This window comes from Rhinolophus hipposideros (assembly GCF_964194185.1).
Source record: "Rhinolophus hipposideros genome assembly, chromosome: 6".
Lineage (NCBI taxonomy): Eukaryota > Metazoa > Chordata > Mammalia > Chiroptera > Rhinolophidae > Rhinolophus > Rhinolophus hipposideros.
Genome location: NC_138052.1, coordinates 84,233,592 through 84,255,532, shown reverse-complemented (window position 1 = coordinate 84,255,532; position 21,941 = coordinate 84,233,592). Strand labels below are relative to the sequence as shown.

Below are 21,941 nucleotides of genomic sequence, written 5' to 3'. Positions count from 1 at the left end.
ACTTTCCAGCGCCTTGCCTCTGTGTGTGACCACATTTCTTCCTGCTGCCTCTTGCCTTTAGTGTCTCAGGTTCTACCATCGTGTCTCTCTTTGCTTTCCCTTCTGTCTGACTTCTTTCTGTGTCCGTGTCACTCCCTCCCTTCTGTGTCCCTCAGGACTCTGTATGTGTGTGTCTGTCATCCTTGGGGTCCTGCCTCATTCCCCAAGTCCCAGCCCTTCATCCCAACCCCTCAGCCCTACAATCAAAAGACCCCTCCCTCTTGACTCTATGGATAGAGCACCCCTTTCTCTGTCTTCACAGCCCAAGTTTCCTCCAAACTCTTTGGGACTCGGGGGTTTGAAGGGCTCTTGTTCCCTGTCCTTTGTTCCTAGGACACCCCACCCTCCTTGAAGCAACTGTAGGTACCCTAGAATAACCCCCGAATGCCTGACCCCTTTGTGCCTCTGTGTGTGTGTGTGTGTGTGTGATGGAGAGCCCCTGTTCCTGAGCCTGTAATGAGCACGAGTTTTTCCCTGAGAAAAACAATCTGTGATGTCCCTGACCTACCCCGTGGTACTGAAAATAGGTTGATTCTAAGAGTCAGCCAGGAGGGGAGATTATTCAAGGTCCTGGAAAGAGCTCTCGCTTAGGAGTTGGAAGACCTGGGTTCAGATTCAGGGTCTCTTACTTCCTAGCCCTTCTTTAGTGCTGCTCAGTCCCCTCACCTGCAAAACAGCGGCCATAACAATGATGTCATTAGGTTGTGGAGAGGAGGGTGAGATGAGGTGCTGAAGCACCCCGTAGTGGAAGGACTCCCCTAGCTTCCCTTTCCCCCACTCCGGGCTCTGCCCTGGTGGTGTGTGTTTAATACCAGAGCCCACATGTGATGTGAGTTTGCCCAGCCTGGAGAGACTGGAATGCGGGCAGGACAACTTGTACTTTAGCCCACTTCGCAGCATGAATATCGAACTCCTCTCTTTCCTGTGTGGATGTCTCTGAGGGGAAACTGAGGCTCACAGCAGGCCTGGGGTTCCTGGAGAGGAGACACAGAATGGGGGGAGCGTGGCAGGCCCCTGGCCAAGGTGTCTGTGCTGGCGGCGCCAGTGTCTGGGGCTCCTCCTGGATGGCGCTGCGGGTGGGTGGAATCCACAGGGGTGAGACACTGAGGCCGGAACGTGCCGAGGATGTTTGGGCCGCTTATCTCAGACCAGGAATGCACTTCGGTATGATTAGCCAGCAGCGTTCTTGCCTTTGCAATAACCACCAGGGTAGCAAGGCAGACACCTGTCCAGCTCTGCCTGCCCAGACCACCCGTGGTTGTCTGCATTAAACCTGTGACTAGAGCTCATGTGTGTTCCTATGTGTGTGTGCACACGCACATGTGCATGCATGGGAGTGTGTGTGTGTGAGTGTGCATGGACCCATGTGTAAATGTGCGTGGCCCTGTGCCTATGTGGGTATAAGTGTGTGTGTTAGTGTAGATCTTTGGGGGCTTTGGCGCACGGAAGTGTATGTGCAAAGAGTGCATGTGTATCTGTACACGGATTTCTATCGCGGTGGGAGGAAATGAGTGTGTGTGTGTGTGTGTGCGCGCATGAGTGTAAGTGCATGTGCTTGTGTATAGTGCATGGGTACCTGTGCATGCACGTGTGCATGAATGTGTATGAGTAAGTGTGAGTGTCCATGACTATGTGCCCCTACTGCGGGAAGCAGGAAGCTGCAAGGGGGCCTAGGGAATGGGAGGGAAAGAAAGGACCCATGGGAGGCTGATGCCCCTGCCAGGACATGCTGAGAGGCTGGAAGGCTGGAAGGGAGAGACGGGGACAGCAGGCAGGTGTGCAGGGCAGATACGGGGCTGCTGGGGCCCTCAGCATTTGGGGTCTGGACCACTCCCCTTGACTGGAATCTCCAAGGTAGCATGTCTAAGAGCCCTGGGTTAGCTGGCCTGTGTCCGAATCCTGCTTCCATCATTCACTAGCCTTGTGACCTTGGGCAAGTGACTTAACCTCTACAAGCCTCAGTTGCCTCCTCTGTGTGATGGTAATAACTGTAGTACCTGCCTAGCAGAATTGGGAGAAAAAAAAATCCAGTGCCTGGAGCATACGAAGAACTCGATAAATGATAACACATCACCGTCTCGTCATGATTATGGACCCCTCTGTTTGCCTTGCATATGGCCTTGGCAGTCCCTCTCTGGCCAGGATCCCCAGGCAGCATGGGGTACCCCCAGCTAATTCTTCTCATGGCATGGTGATGAGAGGGCACAAGATGGGCCCAGGGTCACCAGGTGGAGCTAAGAAGACCCAGCCCCCTGGCTCCTGGCAGCTCTTGCCACCATTGCACTCCTTTGCTCATATTTCTGGCAGTTCCTTGCCAGGCTGGAGAGGTAAGGAGAGTATGGCAGGCTTTCTCCACTAGGCCCCCTGGCACAGACAGCCCAGGACCTATCTGTTCATCATGCAGCTTCTTCCAGGAGTGAGTTTCCTCTCCTCGTCTTAACTCCCCTCCGATGAGACTTCTGCTTTGGAGCTTCTCCATCCTTCCCTGAATCCTGACTCTCCGATGGAGAGGAGTGGGGCTCCGGCTCCTCACTGCCTTGCTCGGTTCTGCCCAGGAGAGCTGGCCATCCTGCTGGGGACTTACGTCCTCTTGCCTGCTCGGGCTACCCCAGCTTCACCTGCTCCCAACTCTGGCCAGACAGGAGTGGAATTCCTAGGAAGCATCAGGCCCGTTTAGAGCTGGGCCCCCACCTGCCCTCCCTCTGCCCCTGCCAGCACATCCCACATCCTTCTAGGCCTGCCTGGAACTCCCAGGTGCCAGCATGGCTGCTACCGCTCCTGGGGTAGCAGGCCCAGGGCATCGCCAGGAGTGTGGAGGTGGGAGCGGGCTCTTTGGCGCCTGGGCATGGTGGAGCGGGGGTGGGCAGAGGCAGGTGGGATCTGCCAGGATAATCCTGGGCAGGCTGTGTTTGCCTTGGACGCCAGCCAGAGAAGACTCGTTTTTCAGAACCACCACCAACTACCAGGAAGAAGGAAAAACAACAACAACAACAAAAACAACCACCAAACTTTTTTGTTGTTGTTGGAATCTGCTGTTAATGGTCGATGGGCTGTACATTATTAAACAGGCAGCTGGAGCTCTGCCAGTGTAGGGTGTTTGAGCCAAGACTCACAGCCTGAACACAATGTTCCTAGGAAAATAGTCACCCTGGGGTCCCTGGGGAGGAGCACCCAGAGGGAAGGGCTCCAGCTGTGGCCCCTGCCCACCCCAGCCTGTTCTGATCATCTTTTAGAGACCAAACTGCTGCATTTGGAGCCCAAGTATCCCTGTGGGTCCCTCATCACCCAAGGGCCGGAGATGCCCTTTCCCTCCTTGTGGTTGAGTGGACAAGCTCCTGCTTTTCTCCCCTCACAAGTAACACCAGCACTGGCTCTCCTGGGGGCTGGTGTGATGCAGAGGCCTGAATGCTGGCTGGGAACTGGACACCTGGTTCTAGGGTTGATTCCCCTGAGTTCCTCCCTATGATGACATTGGGACGCTCTACTTGTCTTCCTTAGTCTTTAGTTTCCACAACACTACAAAGAGAGGATTTGGCCAGTCAAGTTTAAATTCTTGTCAACATTTTGTGAGTCCCAGTTGGGTGGCCTGGGCAGAGCCTGGGATGATTGTTTCCCAGAGTTTGGAGCCTTTCTTGCCCCCTTCCTGGTCCCATCATGGAGCCATGTCTCAAACAGGCCCTGCTAGGAGTGGCTGGCCACTGGCCCCATTCACATCTTTTGACAGTCCTTCCAGTTACCCTGAAGCCAACCAGGGTAAAGGCTAAAAGGTCTGAAGGTGACATCAAGTGGGTGAACGCCCACTGGAGTTAAGATGACCGTCATCTCGATGAGGACCACACAGCATTAGGGTACACAGATAAAAGCACAGTATGGGGTCCAGCTCATGCCAGCGTGGGCCACTGCCATCCCCATGGTCAGGCTGCCACTAGCATGCATGTGGGGCTCATTCATTTGGGAACTGAGTTGAAGGAACTCTCTTTGAACCTCTTAGAGATAACAGAGCATAACGGTTAAGAATACAGACTGGGGTTCAGTCTTATCACCAGTGCTTTGCTGTCTTATTATTGACTTTGGGCAAGTGACTTCACCTCTCATGTGGGAGCTTCCTCTGCTGTACAAAAGCAGGGTTAGAATAACAGCTACTCCCAGGGCTGCGGTGAGGAGTGAGTGAGCGAATGCATGTACGGACTTTCTGACAGGGCCTGGCATGAGAGAAGTGCTCATTAGCTCTTAGGAGCTCAGCACTTCCTTGCTCTGGCATTTGGTTCTTTTCCCTTCACGTCACTTGGTGCTCTTTGTGTGATGTGTTTGTGCTTTTGTTTGTTCAGTGTCTCTCCTCTTCTGGACCAAGTGCTCCTTGAGGGCAGGCACTCCCTTGGGCTTTGCTTGTGTTCCACCCACGGGCCCGGCATAGGGCCTGACCCACGGCAGGCGTTCCAACAGCATTTGTTGAGTGAATGGGTGAATGAATGAACACACGAGGGCCACCTGGAAAAGCATCAGAACCAGAGAAACAGCTAAGCACCTGGAATGGGGAAAGATCTAGAAATTGTGAAAGACCTGGGACTGTCCAGCCTGTGAAGGGACTACTCTGGGAGATGGTGAGCGATTGTACGTGTGCGAGAGATTTCTGAATACAGCGTCAAAGGGATTTGCTTTCTGAGGCAACACCAGGAGCCATAGGAAGCAAGTTTCCGTTTAGGGATGGGAGCTGCTTGGGTGTGGGCGGGAGCTCTGAGGGCCTGATGCGTGTAAGCAGGGCTGGCGGAGTGTTTGTCAGGCCCAAGGAAGCCCTGCATTGTACGTGGTGTTGAGTAGCAAGGCCCTGACCCAATGCTGCCTCTTCAGTTAGAAGAGTAGTAACAATCATAGCTGGTATCTCTGAACTTCAGTTTTCTCATCTACAAAATGGGATGAATAATGGTCACTACCCAGAGGGTTGTTAGAAGGATTAAAGTGAGTTAATACCCACAAAGCTCTAAGAACAGTGCCTGGTACATGGAAAGCACTCAGTAAACTCAAGTGTTTATTAAACAGGGCCAAAGAGTATACAGGAAGGAGAGAGAAATCGTGACGGGGTTTAGGATGGTGATGGCTTCTGTGAAGGAGGAGGATGTGGGGGGAGCATGGAGGGCTGCTCTATGCCAGACTCTGCACTCAGTGCTCTGAGTGGTTAAGTAACTTCCCTGAGGTCACACAGCCAGTGAATAGGGTGTTCAGGCTTTAGACGAACACCGGTAGGCAACTCTAAAGCTTGGACTCTCTCCCCTCCACTCCTGGGCTTTGGTAGATGGGGCCAAGTTTCTGTGATCCTCATGCCCCGGGAGGGATGGCAACTCATTTCAAGGTGGAACAAAATGATTATTATGACTATCTATAGGGGTGGAATCTAAGTGTTCAGGACGGAAGTCTCCAGCTCTCTCCAACTCTGAAAGTGCTAAAGAATTAAAAAAAAAATATGGGGAGAGGGTGAGAGTAGGGTGGGGGTGAAATTTTCGGCAACCCATTGCCACAGAGCACAGGGTAAGAAGAAAGAGTCCTAAGAGAAACATGGGAAGAGTAAAGTTGGTTGTTAAGGAGAAGGACTGGTGAGATGAGGGGTAGATTGAGCAGGTGAAGGAAAGGGAAGGAGGCGCACTAAAGAGTGAGGAGCTGGGAGAAGGCCGTGTGGGTGATGAGAGAGGATGGAGAGGAGCCCAAGTTTTGGCAGGAGCCAGGCCCGTGGGGAGTCCAGACTTTGGGCAAGGCTGCCTGTCTTGGGCCAGTCCCCGCAGGGCTACTGGGCAGTGGCAAAGGGGGAGTTTTGGGGGGTGGGAGGCCAGTTGATGAGCACACAAGTCAGCCTGGGACAGTGTGTGCAAGCCAAAAGTTCAGCCACCAGCCTGGCTCCTTACCTCTTCCTGCCTGGCAGCCTAAGGGTCGGCTCTCGTACGGGGGTCAGCATGCTCCTGACTGATCAGCGCCGCAGGCCTGGCCTTGTCAGTATGCTATCCTACCCTTAGCAGCTGCTCACCCTCTGGCTGTGTCTTCCTCTTGGACATTCAGAGGTAAATGGGAAATGGTCCCAGGTTTCAAGGAATTCACAGATGAAGAGGCAAAGAGACAGGGAGGTGTATGTGGCAGTGGAGTTTGCTCTAGCTCACTTTCTCTAAAAGTTTTTCAAGTATTTGATGATGCCTGTTGTCTCCTTTCTTTATCATCTGAAATAAAAGTTGGACACAATTTCTTTAACCTTCCTTGTGCTTTTATTCCACAAATATTTATTGACGGTTTACTGCTGTCCTCTTCTAGATGCTCTTTGGTTTATAGAATATAGGAGAACTCACCTTTTTTGATGGTGTCTGAGCCGCGTGGAGTAAAGTAGAGCGCTCACCTCCTCTGATCTAGGTTCTATATCTCTGTTAATGAAACCCAAAGTGCATTTGCCTTTTGGGGGCAGCCATATCCTACTGCAGCTGGAATACATTTCTGTTTTCACTAAATCTTAGTGCTTTCCCTACATGAACTGTTATTTATTCCTTTTTTTAAAAATGACTTTTGAACTTTAGTTCAGGACTTTATCCCGAGAGAAATGTTGCCTTGCTAATTTTGGCCTGTTTATAAAGTCAGTTTTGCATTTAATTCACTTCGGCGTCTTAGCTTTTCCTCCTGCTTTTTGAAAAATTTGTGTACTTGGTAAGCTTCCATTCTAACTCTTCACCTACGTTACTGACAAGTATGTTGGACAAGCCAGGGCAGAGGACAGAGCCCTTTGGCGAGTCAGAAAGTTGACATTGATCTATTAATCAACACCCCTGGGCTTGCTGGTGAGGAATCCACTTGACTTTCTATCTCGTCTTCAAGCATTTCATCACAGATCCTGCCAACACCTTCCTGAATTCTAGATAATCTAGGTCTGGGGGATTCCCCAACTGTCCAGTCCAGAAACCTCAGTATTGGGGTTAGGCTGGTGGGTGTAGCTCTGTGAGGGAGCATTGTGGGGTCCCTGAAAGGATGCTGAAGCTAGTGATCATTGCTGGGGTTGACCTGAGAGGAATCCTGCCTGGAAACTGAGGCAGGCCCAGAGGAGGGAGAGGCTGTTGACGGGTGTCTTGGGGACAGTTTTTGGCAGGCCATTTCCCCCATGCTTTCCTTGTCCTCTGATCCTTTACCCTCAGACTAGGGTGCAAATCTGAGAGTAGGAAGCTGGAATGTGGCAGGCTGGCACTTCTCTCTCCCTGGGGGAGTGTGTGGCAAAGGGCCAGAGGTTGTGCCCATTTCTGCACTTTGAGAGATGATGGGAATATATGCAAATGAGATGTAAGTAGGGACATCGGTGATGATGAGGAGGTGCCCCTGCTCCAGCCTCAGTCTGGGCCTGAGTATTAGGAATGATGAACAGAAAGCGAAGTGACCTGGGCTGTGGAACCTATAAGGCCTCAGCGAGGAAGGGAGGGAGAGGGGCTTTGTGGGGCAGCATGGTGGAGTATAGCTTCCGTAGTTTGCTATGGGGGAGCCCTGGTGAGGGGAGGGTCCTAGAGTGTGACCCTGAGATGAAAGCTCCCTGGGGGATAGCCCAAACTCATCTATAGCTGCAGAGGTGGAGGGGAGGTAGTGGTCAGAAGTGGGAGGGCGCAACCCCAGTGCACAGACGTTGACCAAATGCCTTGTGTGACCCCCAGGGCCTGGCTCCCAGCCGTCTGTTTGTTGGATTCATCAGGATTCTGAAGCCCAGGGTCTCTCCCCTTGGGACCTGGGCATGTGGCCTTGCCTTCTCTGTGGTGGAGAGGGCAGAAGACAGTGGGGGCCAAGGACGCTAGAAGGGGGTAGCTCCTGCAGCTCCCTGGAGACCACTCCCCTCCTGCATCCTAGGAGGATGCTGAGTGTTTGTGGTCAGCTCTTAGCCCAGCTCAGAGGAGCTTCCCCTTAGTGCTGTAAGAACCTGGGAATCTGGCAGAGAGAGCGAGAGAGAGCGAGAGAGAGAGAACACGAGAGAGAGAGAGAGAGAGAGAGAGAGAGAGAGAGAGAGAGAGAGAGAATGAGAGAGAGAGAGAGAGAACGAGAGAGAGAGAGAGAGAGAGAGAGAGAGAGAGAGAGAGAGAGAGAGAGAGGGAGGGAGAGAGTATTGGGGGGGTGTCACATGATCTGATGCCCTCCAGAGGGAGCACTGAGGCCCCGAATTCCCCATTGTGTTATGTGGTGACACAGACTTGTTGGAAGACATGGATTGAAATTCCGTCCTTTTTATCAGCTGCTCTGTAATTTTGGGTAAATCGCTTACTGCTCTGAGCCCATGTCTAAGATTGGGATAAGAATCGTAGCCTTATAGTCACGTCCCAGGTTTTAATTAGGGCCTGTGAGGAAACACACATGGGAAAACGTTTGGTGCAGGGTAGGCGCTTCAATATTGAGTAAAATAAAATGAAGGAAGAAATGAGAGCAGCTCTGGGTTGGCCCCCAGTCGCTTCCCTGGTGGGGCTGAGAGTCTAGGGAAATCTGGATTCCACACTCTTTTGCCATCTTTCTCTTGACTTTATCTTTGTCCTTTCTTCTCTGTCTCTCTGTGTCCCTCTGTCTTTCTGTCTTGTCCCCTCCGCTCCCCATGGAACTGCCTAACTCAGCACCTGGCCCCAACATACACAATTCATTTTCCTTGCTTTTCTCAATGGCCTCTCTGTGGCTCCACAGCCACCAGCACCCCCAGCTCTGTGTCTTTCCTCCTTCTGGATCTCTGTTTCTGATCCCCTCTTTGTCCCACTCTCTCTCCTCCTGGTGTTGCTGCCGTCTGTTTCTCCAGCTTCTGTCGTCCACTAACAAGTATCCATTGACCACTCATTTGAGGCCAGGCACGGCCCTGCTCCTTTCTGGGTTCTGTGTGTCTTCTTGCCTCTTTGCCGCAGGCTTCTCTCCCTATGCCCCCGTAGGCCTCCTGCCCTCCCATCCCCCAGCTCCACTGCGCTGCAACACTGGTGTTATTGAGTTTTATGAGAAACCCCCAGGCCTACCCCTGAAAGGACCAACCACAACTGGAACCAGATGTGCAGTGCTGCACATGGGGATGGGGGGGGACGGAGGGAGGAGGGAAAGGGGTTTGGGCTGGCTCTGGAGGTGGGGAGGGGACTGGGGGATGGGAGATGGGAAACCCTGGGAATTCTGAGTCTTCATTGGCTAGGAGGAGGAGGAGGGGAGGGGAGGGGAGAGAAAAGGGGCTGAGCAGGCTTCTGCACAAAGCAGTTCTCACTGTGTGTGTGTGTGTGTGTGTGTGTGTGTGTGACTGACGATAGGACTGACACTGGGGAAAGCCGGGGGTGGATGGTGGGTTGTGGGACAGCTCTTGGAAATAAAGGGGAAGGCTGCTCTTCTTTGAAATCCTCTAGCTCTTGCCATCCTGTGTGTGTGGTTTCTAGAGAGTTGCTGAATCCATGGTTCTCTGTCCAGGTGCTGGGAAAGAGGGGGTGTTGTTGGGGTGGGGGCTGGTGGAGTGTTTCGCCACCAAAGACTCCTTGAGAGCAGCTGGCGGAGGTGTCTCTCAGATCTACCTGGATCTGCCATAGAGCTGGGGAGGGTGGGATGTGCCTGGGACACTTTATATCTTGTCTAATGGTCCCCATGTCATAGCAGAGTCAGTTTTTCTGTCTGCGATCATACAGTTTTGAAGATAAAAGTCTGCCAACAATTATCTTGGTATATCCTTGTGCATAATTAAGCATTAAAGTGCCCCTTTATTCAGTTTTTAACCAATCACCCATCCAATCCATCTCTTCGTTGTTCATTGATTCATTCCACCTTTATTGAGAGTCTGTGTGTCGACCTGGTGATAGGCGCTTGATAAAGTAGGAAAGGGGAAGGAAAAGATGAATAAATCTTTGTTCAACCAATGGGAGATACAGGAGTGCACCCAACGAATGTATGTCTTGGCATTAGTGTAGGAGCAAGAGCCTTGGGTGTTCAGAGGAGGGCCAGTGCCTCCCAAATAGTGTGGCTGGAGCAGCATCTGTGGAGACTGTGGCTTTTGAATTGAGCCCTGAACGCTGATGGGGAGAAGAGGGAACCCTGCGATGAGAAGGTTGAAGAGGCAGGGCTGTATCAAGAGGGCCTGTATCAAGAGGGCCTCGAATGTTCTGCTGTAAAGATAGGTGCCAGGTGGGGGATGGGGGTGGAAGGCGGGGGCTGGGGGGTGGGGGGGCAAGGATTATTTGATGTTAAGCAGGATGATAGTGGGTGTGTGCTGGAAGGGAGAGAGGGGGAGGATGGCACTTGTGCAGTGACCTGAGACCCTCCCACCCACTTCTAGAAGAGCCTAGATTGCTCTCACTTCCCTCCCCTGACAAAGGCTGATCCAAGCCTACCAGGGCCCTTGGTCTGCAGGGGGTGTGCGGTTAGGCAGGATTAAGTTGTCAGGAGACACCTTTGCCCTAGAGTAGGGGCCAGAGAGGGCCTGGGTCAGGTTTCCCTACCTAGTCCAACAGCCTGGGAGGCCAGTTCTGTGGGGCCTCGTCTCTTCCATCTCTGGTAGTGCCCACCCACTCGCAGACTGAGGCTGCTGTGAAGCCTGGTGGATCCTGAGATGCTGGAATTTGGGACTATGGCAACCCAGACTGTTCCCACCTGGGGAGGGATGAGCTCATTTTGCTCTGGAGGCAGGGAGTGGGTGCAATGACAGCTCTATGTCCATCCTCCCCGCAGGAGGTCCTGAGAAGGTGCCCCTTTCCCACCCATCCTTAAGGGTGTCGCTGTCACTGATGAGTTCAGGAGCGGCCCTCTAACGTGCTAATCATCTTCCCTGTTGCACTGATCCTAGATGCCCCCAAATCTTTCCTGAGGCTGTTTGTCCCTCCGGGGCCTCCCCTGTCACTTTACTCTTTGGAAACTTGGGGGGGGGAGGGGTTAATTAATAAAATCAGTGGGTATTAGAACTGGAAGAGATCTTGAAGACCTGTGGCTCCAAACTCATGATCCAGTAGGGGAAACTGAGGCCCAGACATTTGGGTCACTGGCCCAGGACCTCATATGAAGGTGGCCGGGATGGGGATGGAAGGGCCTTTCACTCTCTGGAGGGCTGGCTGGTGAGGAGCTTGGCTTGGGAACCAGTTTGTCAGGTCCCAGCTCCCGCTGTATACCATCCTGTGTTGTCTTGGACAAGTTACCTGACTGCACCAAGGTCACTTTCTGCAGTTAAAATAACAGGGTGATTCCAAGATTCAGGGAGAGGGAAATTTTTTAAGACCCTGGCATGTAATGGGTGTGCAGCAAATGGCTTTTCCCTTCCCCTCAAAATAATCCTATGTGCTTCACGTTTATCGTTTACACGGCACTCCAAACTTTTCAAATCTCATTGCCTCTAATATTTTACACTATAAAACCATTTTGTACATGTAGAAAAGTTGAAAGGCTTTATGGTAAACGCCCTCGATTCTATACTGAACACTCTGGCATATTTGCTTTCTCCCATTTCTATTTCTCCATCCATTAATTTATCTTATTTTTTTTGATGCATTTCAAAGAAGGTTGAAGCATGTATTTTAGTAACTAGAGTTCAGTTTAAATCACTTTTGCATACACAGTCACAAATACCCTAACTCAGCCCAGACAGAGAAAAAGGCTGGGACTGTTATCTTGTATTTGACAGGTAAGGACAAAGCAGGTTCAGAAGTGAGATTCTAGGTCTCGAGTCATAAAATGAGCTGGAAACAGCATAACACAGAGTGTTAGACAAAAGTTGGGAGTTCTGTTCATGACTGTCATTATCATGATCACCAACTTACCAAACATCATTCCCCACCCAGGGGCCCTTTGGCCGTTTCTCTGCAGCTGTCTCTTCCATGGCTTCCTGCCCCCCTTCACTATCTGTGCCCCCCGACCCCCAAGCTCTCTGGCCCCTTCCTGAGGGTCCCCAGGAAAGCTGCTGGACCAGTGGCTGACAGAGAGGGGAGGCCACACTTGTTGCTATGCCCTGTCCCAGGTTCAGTGCCCTGTCACTGCCAGCCTGGCTGGAGTTGGGCGTGAGTGCCGCAGGGGTTAAAGGAGGCGGTGGCAGGCGCTGCTGGCCGGCTCCGGCTCCGGGAAGAAGGCGGTGCGCACTTGCCCGCCTGCCTCCGGGGGAGGGAACCGGGCGAGCAGCGCCCTTGCTCAGTTGCTCCCAGCAGTGGCCCTGGGGCCAGCTCTGCTCCCTGCGCCCGCTCCCCACCTGGACACAAGGCTCACTCACGCCCTCCTCTTGGCATCCAGCTTCTTGCCAGCCCCAGCTGCTGCCCTGTCACTCACTGCCCACCGCCTGTCTCGTGAGCCTAGACACCCATCCCCACCAGGGGCTCCCCTGCCGGAAAGGTGAGTGTGGGGTGTGTACGTGCTGCGGGGCTGCTCTCCTGATGCTGTTAGGACCACCGATCAGGGCATTCATTAGGGCAGGAGGAAGCCAGCCTGCCTGGTCACATGTCTATGGCTAGGCTAGCCCCTCTGGCCATCCTGTCAGTCTTCCCTGCAGATGTGTCTGAGGTTTGGGCAGAGATGTCCAAGGTGCTGTTGTCCACGCTGTGAGAGACGCCAGTGAGAGGAGTTTTGTTTGCTGGGGAAGTTGCTAGTGTCCGTGGCTCCTTGAGACCCAGGCCAGTGGGGGTGAGTGGGAAGGGACACATCTACCAAGGAAGTGGGGAGGTTGGGAACATTTATTCACCAGCATTCTCTTGCCCACCTGCCTGCCTATCACAGGGCTGCCTGGGGGAGAGGCCCATGAGAAGGGTGGGCACTTTTTCCTTTTTATTTCTTTCCCTACTGCCCACTGGAGCTGTTACTGAGCGTCTTTCTCCTCCTTGGGGTTCTCCCATGTCTCACCTCCCAAGAGTTGGTCACAGCTGCAAGGGAGGGTCTGGCAGGCCTGGAAAGGTTGGAGTTAAAAGCACTCCCCTCAGCTTGTGTCCGTGCTCCCTTGCCCATGGGCACAGCCTGGCATGAGTGCCCCCTGCTGCCCTCCCCCAACCAGCATCTTACTCCTTCCTCATCCCTCTGGGCAGAAATAGCTAATCCAGGTGGTTAATGAACAGACACACACAGCTGCCTTTCACCCCCCTCTTTCTTCTCCCCCCACCCCTGACCCTCTGATACCCTGCCTGCCACCCCTTCCCAAGCTGGAGAATCCATGCAGAGATAATCTCAGTGTCTGTCCCCCTCACCCCCCACCCCCAATTCAGGACCAGGGCCAGAACTGCCTGCCCAGATGTTTTCAGGCTGGCCACTGTCCTAGAAGAGGAAACTGGGAGGGGGGTGACCAAGGGGTGACCAGGAGAAGCCTGCTGTGTTCCCAAGCAGTGCTCTCTACAGGGGGTGGATTGGGGTTAGAGGACAGGGTGGGTGCTGGGCAGGAGAGGGCAGGGCAGGAGGGAAACTAGAGCTAGGTTTCGAGTCTTTGTGGACAGGGGCGTCTTCTGGAAGCCCCAGTGCCTCTTCCATGTGGCAGAACCAAGCCAGGAGGGTCAGGAGGGTGTGGAGGGAGCATTCGCTTTCCTCACGTCTCTTCCTGGCCCCTTCCTGAAGCTGCATGGGTGGGGTGGGGACCACGGTGGCTCTGACTTGGCCTTATGTTGTTCCTACCCCTGCCAACTGGTGGCTGCTCCTGTCTCCCCCCCCCCCCCGACCTTTGTTCTCCCCCAGGACCTCAGAGCTTGCTACAGCTGAGCCACCCACTGCCCATGACCCCTATGGGGAGAAGCTTAAAATGGCACCAGTACTGGGATCCCACTTGGGGTTGGCCTTGACTCTGCTGCCTGTGGACGGCTGGGGCCTGGGAGGGTCTCTGCTTGTCTAACACGACCGCGGAGCTGGGACCCAGGACTTTGATCTGGAGCAGAGAATTCTTGGGTGGTGGAGGTGGCAACTTGGGAACCTCTGCTTCCAAACCTCTGGCCTTGAATCCTTCTGGCTTTCCTTCCCAATCCCTCATCCCGTTCTTTTTCATACTTTGCTTCCCTCAAAGTCCCAGTTCAGACTCTCCCATGGAGGCTGTGGTGCCCAGATTTTTAAACACAGGGAACCGGTGTTCAGATGGAGGGGAGCTGGGATGTGGGTGCAGCTGAATTCGGACATGAGGTTACTGTTTGGTGACCATCTTCTCCTCACTGATGGACGATGACTGAAGCCGTGGAGTTTGGGAGCTCTCAGTGCCCTGTTTCTCCCGAGGTAGGAGCAAGAAGCAGAGGGGCAGGATGGATTTGTGTTTTGCGAAGGAAGCTTGGCTTGAGTTTAAGGAAGGGCTTTCTAACAAGCCTGGCAGTTTGAGAGAATGGACTGCCTTGTAAGGTAGTGAGCTTCCCGTCTTTGCGGGGGAGAGTTCAGACAGAGGCTGGACAACAGCTCGGAAGGATTCCTGAGCTGGGATGTGGTTAGAAGAGATGAACTTGTAGGTCTCTTGGGATGCTGAGGTCCTGGGATTCTTGGAGTTGGGAAATTCTCTGACACCCAGAATAGGGGAGCAGAAGGGCCGTAGCCTCTGGCCTGGGCGTGGGCACAGAGGAGGACCTCAAAGGGCAGGGGCCTCCTCTTCCCTGCCAATGTTTGGGGAATAGACAGTCTGACCTCTGCCCTCACACCCATTGCTCAGCCACCCACTGGGTCTGCCCCAGCTGCTTCCTGAAAAGGTTCTGAGTTTTCTTCCTATTCCTTTTGGCCTACTCCGTGTCTTGTCCAGTTGGTTAACCCCACAAGGTCTGGAACAGACCTGTGGGCTGTGTCATGGTGGGGACTAGAGGGGACAGAAGCAACACAGGCCTCCACCCCTTCTGAAGTTAGATCCTGGAGGGGCTCACTGGGGCCAGTGTGCCTGAAGGGGGAAGGCAGGGTTGCTTTTAGGTTGGGCAGCTTGAGTTCCCACCCGCTCCCGCCGTGTTTTAAATAAGAAAAAAAATCTATTAATAAGCTTCATAATTTATCCATCAAGACATTTTGACTTAAACAATGCATTGAACTACCTAAAATACAATCATATCCCAGAGTAACATGTTACATATAAGATAATGGATGAGAAGAAAATCAGGAAATACAAAATATTGGTTACTGCAAGCGATTTTAATACAAAAGTGTCTTGTTTTTAAGCAGGTCATTGGTAGAACTTCAGTTTCTGCTTCAATTTTTGTCTCCCTGCCCCCCCCATCCCCCAAAATGGGGCCTGGAGATGGTCGGTAGAGGAGCAGTGCCAAGATCTGAGATGCAGAAAAACCCAGGGGGCAACTCTTATCTGAGCCTCAGTTTCCAAATTTGTAAATAATGCAGGGTTGTCAGGGTAGCTTGAAGTGGTTGTGTACCGAGCAGTGGGGGGTATGCGCCAAGGGGGTGTTCTCCAAGGCCTCTCAGGAGGAGTGTGGGAAGCACAGGTCACCTCACTCCCCTACCCCCCTCTCCAGACCTATTTTCTGGGGTGAGCAGTGAGAGGAGATGCAGGAGAGGGTGAGAGGAGATGCAGGAGAGGGTGAGAGGAGATGCAGGAGAGGGTGAGAGGAGATGCAGGAGAGGGTGAGAGGAGATGCAGGAGAGGGTGAGAGGAGATGCAGGAGAGGGTGAGAGGAGATGCAGGAGAGGGTGAGAGGAGATGCAGGAGAGGGTGAGAGGAGATGTAGGAGAGGGTGAGAGGAGATGCAGGAGAGGGTGCCATTAAAGATTTCTGAACACCAAACCGTGGGAGGCTTGGGCATCCCATGATGGGAGAGTCAAGGTGGATGTCTGGGGTGGACTCAGGGCCCACACGGGGCTTCCTGTCCCAGACTGCCTCTCCCTCCAGTGCCTCCCCTGCTGATGCCCCATGACAGAGAGTGAAGAAATAGGGTCTGAGGTCACCCCAGCCCACTCCTTGCCTCCAGTCAGGGCAGCCCCTTGCACAGTGCTGGCTCTTCTGGCTTTTCCTGAGGAGGAATTCCTTTCTAGTGTCTAACTGCATCCCTTGTTTTGAGCCAGCGACTAGATGAGGCTGCTTAATTAGGGTGCTCTTCCTTCTAGTCCGACAGAGACCCAAAGAGAGAGGGCTAGGTGTGGGGGCAGGACTGTGAGATGCTAAGTGTGCCCTGGAGCTCAGAGCAGTCAGGGACAGAGCTGGGGTGGCTGGCCAACGTTCTCAGCTGCAGGCACTTCTGGCTTCTTGGCTAATTTCTGGGGCCATAAGTCTCTTTCACCCCAGAAAAGGAAACTGAGACCCAGGTGAAGGATGTATTATTGGAAGAAGCAGCTGATTCAGGCAGGAAAGCCCTCCCAGTTACTGGACTCGGAGAAAAACAAATCGGAAATGTGTATGGCCCTGGTGGACGGAGAGAGTGGTTTTGGGAGACTGGAGCCAGGGCTTTTGTCCCCAGCGCTGTACCCCCAAGGCCCGGGCTCTTAGCTGTCAGAGCTGTTAGGCATGCAGAGTCGTGGGCACCAGTGAGCTGGAACAAGGGTAATGGAGGCAGTAGGGCTGCCAGCCTTGTGGGCCATGCCCAACTCCCTGGGTGCCCCCTCCATTATGCATGGTCACACAGGCAGGGCCCTTCCCTGCTTCCTCCTTTCAAATTGCCTGAAGCGTTTTCCCATCACTGAGTGGGGAGGCCTCAGGAGGTGCAGCTGGGTCCATGGCCTGCCTCTACCTAGTGTGGTGACCTTGGCCACCTTCCTACTTCTCCACGCCACAACTTGGTCTCCCTCAGGGAGTGTGGCTGGTCTCCCTGGAGTTGGAGCTTGTGTGGGGTGGGGGTGGTGTGCTTGAGCCAGGCCTTGGCACTGCCTCTTCTAGGGCTAGTCTGGGCTCTGTAATCCCTGCCTTTTTAGGGCTGGAGGACTGTAGCTCAGGCCGTGTTCCGGGAGGTGGGAGGGATTGGTCCAGAAGGGCGGGGTCCTGGGGAACTAATGGGGAATGAGGGGTTCCAGGAGTGCCTGAGTGCACTCCTATTCTTCCTTCACTATGGGTGGGGGTCCCAGTTTTACATCCAGTTCCCCCAGAAAGCTTCCTAGGCCTTCTCCAGCAGAGAATGTGGGGCCCCTCAGTTTTTCGGGTCCTTGCAAGCTTCCTGTGTTTAGCTGGATTACAAGCTCCTGGAGGGCAGGCCTGTGCCTTTTGCCTCCCTGGAGCTCCTTGCTGGGCCTGGCAGAGTGCTGCTCAGCAAGAATGGACTGGCTACGGAGGGGCAAAAGGGTGAGGTTTTCAGACAGATCCTGGGGAGGATTGGCTAGAACTGGAAACAGGGCTGTGTTCAATGAGAGATCTAGAGTGAGGCAGAAAATGTGACTCTGGAACCAGACTGCTGGGGTTCAACTCAGGATGACCCTGTTGACGAGCTGTGTGGCCTTGGCAAGTGACCGAACCTCTTGGAGCCTTGGTTTCCTCAGCTGTAAAGTGGGATAATGAGAGTACCTGCTTCATGGTGTGGTCGTGAGGCTCAATGAATCAGTTTATTTAAAATACTTTAAACAGTACCTAGAACATAGTAAGTGCTCAATAAATGTTAGTAATTGTTATTATTATGGGTGGTGATTGTGGTGACGGTGTTCTTCCAGGAGCCTGACTCTGGGTTGGCCCTTTTCTCTCTTGTCAAGGTTGTTCCATCCGTCAGACAAGAGCATTATGGGACCAGAGAATGGAGGAGATGGTGGCATCGTGTTCCCTCAAGGGGTCCTAGCAATCAGAGCCCAGAGTAGATCTCTCTCTCTCTCTCTCTCTCTCTCTCTCTGATTGCAGGGGGGAGGCAGGGAGCTAAGGGGACCTCCAGAAGCCTTGTCTGTCCTGGGAGCTGATGCAAATCTATGTTTATGGAGGACTCTGAGAAAGTTGCCATCACTGTAAACACGATGCATTATTATAAGCCAGTCCGAACTCCCCTTCTTGGCTCCTGTCCCATCCCTTGCTGAGAGTCACTGGATGGGAGACTCCCAGGCCTGGCCAGGACCCCGCCTGGCCTCTGGGCAGGCTGCTCTTGACCTTGGGCTGCACCCATAGGGGTGGCATCTATATTTTAAAGCGGGTTCCTCAGATAACTGCTCTAAGTATTCTCTAGGCCTCTCTGAAGTCTACTTTGCATCTCCTTGTTGGTAGGAGGTGGGGGTGGGGAACCACACCCAACTTTTCCTGCATGCCATTTCGCTGGGAGCTTGAATCCAGGAGGCAGGGGTTCTGGCCACACTCCCTCTCCATCCTCAGGCCTCTGCTCTCTCTGAGAGCCTCTGCTTTCTGGTGCCCCTGACTTTCCTTATGAATAAGGATGGGCCCTTCAGGCCTGCTAAGCGCCACTATCCACCTAGGCCTGGTTCCCACCCAGGGAGCCTGGGCTTGCTCTGGGTTGGGCTCAGCTCCACTTCTGGAGCCCCCCTCCCAGGTGCAGCTGCGAAAGGCATTCCGCTTTTTCTCAGACAAAGAATGGACTTGGGTTGATGATGATGACAGCTGGGGAGAGGGTTCCTGGACCCAGCCCGGCCCTATGTTGCTTTCCCTTAGCTCCTGCTCACCTCTGCCCCCTTTCTAGGCAATTGTTCTTCTAGAGGAGGGGCTCACCTTTGACCCTTGACCTTGACCAGACCTGAGCAATCCGCTTGTCTCTCAACAACCCTTTATTGGGAGCACTCAGTCTGTGGGTTCAGCACTGGGCTTGGTGCTGGGGTGGGGGAAGAGGGCTTCAAGGGAAGTGTAAGAGAGTGTGTCTGCCCTGGGGTCCCTGTGGCCCCGGGCAGGGGAGAGCAGTGCTCCTGCTGTGTCCCTGGACTCGGAATCAGTTGCTTTTTTCTCTGGGCCTCGGTGTCACTACCTGTAAGACAAAGGGCTGGAGAGGTTCTGGGCTGGAAGAGTCTGTTGAGTCCATCTCCCTGCAGGAGCCTCCCTGGTCCCAGGCTTCGAACTTCACCTTGGATTGACCTTGCTTTCCTCCCGCCCCGCCCCCCCCTCTGGCAGTGGCTGGCAGGAAGTCCTGCTGATTAGGGCCCTAATCACCGGCTAAGACTCCCAGAAACAGCCCAGCTGGTTAAGCAGAGAGGGGCCATCAGGCCAGGAAGTGGGGTGGGCAGGGGAGAAGCCCCTACCCAGGAGCTGTCTGGGTTAGCTCCTTGGACCAGGGGCAGTGCCTGTGCACCTACTGTGGAGGCTGTGTGACAGTGGTGGAGTCCAGCTGGTCACATGGATAACCTGATTGTTCACTTAAAAGCCTTTTTAGACATTGACCCTCTGCCAGGCAGGGCGCTAGGAGTATGGGGCTGGAAAAGCCAGGGAGACGTGGTCTAGTGGGAGAGAAGTGGGAGACGGAGCGTAAGTGCAGAGGGTGTGTCAAGCAGAAAGCAGTGCACATGAACTGGTGGAGTGGCGAAAGCTTCAGAGAGAGGAGGTTGCCATTTGAGGAGGGTTTTGAAGGTTGAGAAGGAGTTCTGCTGGAGGGAAAAGGGATAAAGACCTCTTCAGGCACAGGGGAAGGTATGCACAAAGGCACAGTGGCACACATGTAAGGATGGATCTTACAGTCAGACAGGCTTGGGTTGCCCTCCCAAGCTTGCTAGCTGTGTGACCTTGGGCTGAACCGTGGTGTGTGCATCTGTAAAATGGGCTTAATATTCCACCTCATTCCGTGATGATGGGGGTGAAATGAGACCCTGTGACGTGCTCAGCTCAGTACCTGGCACAGGGCAAGCTTACAGGAAGTGGTGTGGGTGGAGAAGACGGCTTTGGAGAGAGTCTGGAGGTATAGCTTGGGGTCTGGCCATGGGGAATTTTCCAGGCGAAGTCAAAGAGGGAAGCAGCAGAGAGCTTTAACGTAAGAGAAACGTGTTATTTAGGAGGGTGATTTGGGCAGCTGTGAAGGCTCCCAAGGAAACCTGGGGACAAGCCATAAGCCAAGTCCCCTGGAATCCCATGTTCGAATTCCTAAGCCCCTGGGGATGGCAAATCCTCCCCTGAATCACCTCACTTCTCTGGGCTTCCTTCGCACATGCTGTTCTCCCCTCCTGGATCAGGAGACTGAGGAAGCACTGACATTTCCTTCCCAGGAGATCTTTCAGGCCAGAAAAGAGCCCTCCTTGGCAAGGCTTCCCACAAGACTGGAATAGACAGACTGTAGCAGGTGGGAGTGTAGGTAGACCGCAGGCAGCTCGCATTTCTAAGGAAGCAAACGACTCCTTTTGGGGGAATCCGTCGCCATCTGCCTGGCATACAGTGAGCCCTCACTAGTGGTTAAACGAATGAATGAACAGGAGTGTCCCCCAGCCAGGGTGCAGGGGCTTGCCTGCACAGAGGCAGGGGTGCCTCGCCTGACTGTGAAAGGTGAGCGTCTGTGCAGGGCTGCCTGTGCAGAGGCCAGAGGAGTGCTGAATGTCACGAAAGCTGGGTGCCTGGCCTGCTGCAGGTTTTCAGTGACTGCGCGGGTGAGAAGCGGGGATTTCAGGAGCTTCAACTTCATGCAGCGAGGTCCTGTCCTGAGGCACTGTGGCGTGGCGGCCAAGTTCATGGACTCTGCAGCCACACTGTGGGTGTGAATGCTGACCCACCTCGCAGGCTGTGTGACTGTGGACCACTTACCTCACTGGCTGTGCTTCAGTTTACTCATTGGTAAAATGTGGGACACCAGGAGGACTGAGTCCCGCATGCAGGGCGTGCCGTGTGACCCTTGGTTATTATTACTGTTATTGTTCTTACTATTGTTGGTGCAGGGGGAGAGAGTGGGGCAGGGGCTTCATGGCAGGGATGAGTGCAGCTGCCAGAAGCGGGTGGGGGAGCGCAACAGATAGATGAGGCTCCTCTGGAGATGCCTTCTGGGCTGCCTCGACCAGCACACATGGGGCTCCCTCTGCTGTGGCCAGCTGAGCTGAGCTGAGCTGAGCGTGGGAGCAGACGCAGCAGCCAGGCCTGGATTCCAGGCTGGAGCCCTGGGAAAGCAGGGGCCAGCTGGGGCCAGGAGAGGTGAGCTGAGAGGAGGCCAGGAATCCCTCCCATCATCTCTTGCCAGAGGACCTGGCCTTTTAGCTCCAGGGCCTCCAGAAGGCCTGTGGTCCATGTCCCTGCCTCCCGGGAAGATGCTGCTGATGCCCTTTCTCTGTTAGAAAGTGATTGCCTGCACTAAGTGTTGTCTGGCTGCACCTCCTTCCCACCCTCTCCATATTGCCTTCAGATCTCCCATCTCGAGTGTTGTGGGATTAGCAGCTGTTTTGCAACAGGAGGGTGTGAGGGTACACTTCAGAGGGCTGCCCTGATTCAGGGCAGGGGACAGGGGCTAGGCAGTGCAGTGGAGAGATTGGTGGCAGGAGAGTCAGGTGGCCTGTTTCTAGTCCCGCTTTGGCACTGTGTGACCTTAGGCAAATCACTTCTCCTTTCTGGGTTGCAGTTTCCTCATTGGTGAGATGAATTGGGAGAGTCCTGTCTTTCGAACTAACGCTGAATTTCTGCAAGTCCGTAGACGATCTTTCTGAACAGAGGCTCCTGCTCTTGGGACCATTGGAGGAGACATCCAGCCTGGAGATGGGGGCCCTGGAGGGCCTGTAGGCATCTGCTGGGAAGCCAGCTGCAATGCTCTGGGATCCGAAGGTTCTTTGCCCAGTGACCACTCCTCCAGGCAGCTCCATTCCTTGGAACAGAGTTCGGGGTAACAGCTGTCAGGGTTGAGTTGGCCAGAGTCTCTGGGTCTCTGTCCCAATGACTCAAGTGGGGATGTGCTGGCAGGATTGGAGGTAGCCAAGCGAGGGAGGAAACCGGGCACATCTGCTGGCTCCCCCTTGGCCACCCTCAGGGAACAGAGGGGAGCAAGCGACGTGCTGGGGGGCGGGGGTGCAGAGAAGCGTGAGTAACAGTTGTGAGTAATGGCTCCATGTCTCTGCTGGGCAGGTGGCTCCTAGACTGAGCAGAGCTGTCTGGGGCTCCGGAAATGTTACCCGGAGGCCCATCCCCTGAGTCACAACAGCCCGAGCTCCTCCACGGTCCCTGCCCTTCTTAGGAGCTGGGGGTC

At 53.9% G+C, this 21,941-nt stretch overlaps 1 protein-coding gene across 14 annotated transcripts in view; it reads left to right on the top strand.

Annotated features, from left to right (window-relative positions):
- Positions 1-21,941, top strand: part of TNS1 (tensin 1) — a gene marked incomplete at its 5' end in the record, with an annotated part of 224,568 nt that overhangs the window by 76,548 nt on the left and 126,079 nt on the right. The window contains one exon of one of the 14 annotated variants that reach the window (XM_081051639.1): positions 12,210-12,345. The exons of 12 other annotated variants lie outside the window; for them this stretch is intronic. Of the gene's footprint in view, positions 1-12,209; positions 12,346-21,941 lie in introns of those variants that run through there. One more of the 14 variants, XM_081051640.1, reaches the window with a different exon arrangement.